Genomic DNA, 3,170 nt, shown 5'->3' on the forward strand with positions numbered 1-3,170 from the left:
TCTAGTCTGTCTAAAGCGATGGCTTTGATACCATCAACCAAATGAACTACAGAACTACATCTGGCCGCCCATGCCTGTAATGCCAGCTCCCGGGGAGGCAGAAGCAGGAGGAGCAGGTCATCCTGTGCTGCACCACATTGCAAGGTTGCAAGGTCACAAGGTTGCAAGGTTGCAAGGTCGCAAGGTCGAGGCCAGCCAGGGCTACCTGAGTCTCAGTCTCAGGAAAGTTTAAAGAAAAATCAACACAACACAGGGGTTTGCAGAGAGTGATCAGAGGGCAGTGGCAGAAGCCAGGTCCTCTAAGCACTGCTCCCTCTCCCCTGAATGAGGCCACACCCCTCAGCCTCCCAAGGCCAGCTTCAGAGAGCTGCTGTGACCTCACAGCTCTCAGAGTCCCATTCTCTCTAAGCCCCCTACAGTGCCATGCCCAGACACTGAAGCCCAGATAACCTTGACTTATAACTCTACTTTTATCTAGTTCTTTCCTGTCTTGTGACTCACGCCACAGAGGCTAGCAGGTCACATGATATGGATCTTATCACCCTCCCCCCCAAAAAACCCTCATAAAACACCCCCTTTCTTTCCCTCCAGGGTCCCCATCATGCTCTACGTGGTGGCTCTCTTTCGTTATGCTCTCCTGCTTCAGGTTCCGTCATGGGCACCTCCGCTCATGAGCCTGTAGCTCTCCCTAATAAAGCTCTATGAAGGGTGATTCACTTCAGCCTGTGTTTGCTATGACCTTGTCTTTGTCTATTATTATATACAGCAGAAAGCTTGCCTCTAAGAGTTGCTAGAGGGAACTCAAGGCTCTCTGAAAAATACCTTTAAAGCCAGACACGGTGGCCATGCACTTGGGAGGGGAAGACTTCAAGGTGGTCCTTGCTTCCCAGGGCCACATAAGACCTTGCTTCAAAACACTCTGGGAACAAGCACTAAGGAAACACTGAGTTGAGTGGGGAAGTTTCAGCTAATCCGGACCTTGACTGGCAATCAGCTGGACAAACCTCATGACTTCAAGAATCTACTGTTTATGGCCTTTTCATCACTATGGGGACACCCCAGCAGCTGCAGAAGACCTCCCTATGCTGTGACCACTTCACACAACCATGGGAAGTAGCACTCCTAAGAAAGACAGGGCTGGATAGGTCTGGAAGATCCTGCAGCCATTTTTATCAGGACAGAAAGGGGAAGCACATCCCCAAGGTGGTCCATAACGGCGTTCTTTCCTTCCCACACACCCAGGCCTATCTATATACACTGGTTTCTTTCCTCACATTTATTTATCTACGTATTCAATTTTAATTTTTGAGATGAAGGGCTCAGGCAGCTCATCTCAGGCTGGCCCAAACCTGATCCTCTTGCCTCAGTCTTCTCAGTCTTGGGACCACAGGTGTCCGCCACCCTGCTCAGTTTTCTTTAGTATTTTGTTGTTGTTGTTTTATTCAGAGACGGGTGTCTCACTTTGTAGCTTAGGTTGGCTACAACTCGCAGCTATCTTCCCCAAGCCGTCTCAGAGTCAGGCTTACAGGGATATGCCACCGCCCCTGGCACACTGTCTGTATCTGAGGATATTTTGACACCTTAGGGGAGACTCTCCCTTTCCAGGTTAACTGTCTTCTGGGGACTTCTAGAGCGCTTTGGGGAGGCATTTCTGTCATCTACACACTAACCAATCCCATATCTGTATTCTCAGTATCTTCCTTATCTAATTCTGACACATAGGCCTCTCTTTTCCTCTCCTCAATCACCAGGCAACCAGAGCCCATCAATATGCCTCCAAACCCCTGAACTGGTCCTATTTGGCAACGCCTTATTCATTCAGCCCTGGCTTGCTTTCCCTTCAGAAATGCCAAGTAAAAGCTCTCCCTCAGGCCCATCTCTCATCGTATTCTTTCCTTTCTTTAAGAGTCTAGAACAGCTTGGAACCTATGGCATTCCCCAGGCTAAACTGGACTCATGACTCTCCTCACTCAGGGCCTGTTGCCATTACAGGTCCTCACTGCCACAAACAGGTTTTTTCATCTTTTTTATCCTCATTCCTATTTACTGCTGCTGGATCCAAAGCTCGGGTGTTCCCTTGGCTCTGCCTGACAAACATCAACCCTATCTCTGGTCCTGTGACAATATAACCATCTTCTTTACAAGATGCAGTCTGGTCCCCAGTGGGGCCTATTAGGTCCCGTTGTCAACATCTTCACAACACAACACCCAGGGATTGGGAGAGGGAAGGGAGATAGAGGAGAGAAGATAACCTGTGTGTCTAACTCACCTCGCCGAAAGCTTAATGAGCAGAGAAAAGGAAACACTGAAGAAATCTCCTTAGTAGGGGAGATCCTAATGATGATGGGCTTCGGTTGGCTAGTGATGCTGAAGGAATGTGACCACTAGGGTTGCAGTCATTTTATCCAAATGCATACACCAAGGGGCAAAAAATGAGGGGTTGCCATTGAGAAAGGTTCTTAGTGACAGATAACATGTAACGGTTATCACACAAGCCATCTCTTGATTATGATTAAGACATTTTAAATTAAGTATTGATAAGCCCGTGGAGTGGATATGAGGATTTCTGGTTTACTCAATACAGGTCACGTACATTGCTCGCAACGAGTGTAGGAACACACATCCATAGAGGTCTGTGGCCCGTGGGATTTTCTAAGTAGACTGAACAGGATTGAGAAGTGCAGATATTAAATGGAAGAAGTGGGTTAAAGATGTAGTTGAGTTGGTAGAGAGGCTACCTAGAATGTATGAATCCCTGGACCCAATCCCTAACACCATGGAAATTAGGCATAGTAGCGCAGTCTTCAGTGGGGAGGTAAAGACAAAAGGATCAAAAGTTATCCTTGGCACTGAGAGAGCTGATGTTCGGAGACTGGAAACTCTGAGGCAAAATGTAAACCAAGATGCTCAGGGAGCATCTTGCCTTTGTAGTTGGAGAAAACTCATGGCTTCCTGAGAAATACTTCATAAGAATCATTCATGGTATCCCAAATGCCTGTATTCCCAGCGTTTAGGAGACAGAATGAAGAGAAGCAGGGGTTCAATGACTTCCTTACTTATGGGCCAGCCTGGGCTACAAGAGACCCTAGAACAAAAAATGAACCAACCAAAAACAACTGAAAAAACCACCACCAACAACAAAACCTTAGTGTTTTGGAGAGGAGGCTGCC

The sequence above is a fragment of the Mus pahari genome, chromosome 23 (genome assembly GCF_900095145.1).
Source record: "Mus pahari chromosome 23, PAHARI_EIJ_v1.1, whole genome shotgun sequence".
Lineage (NCBI taxonomy): Eukaryota > Metazoa > Chordata > Mammalia > Rodentia > Muridae > Mus > Mus pahari.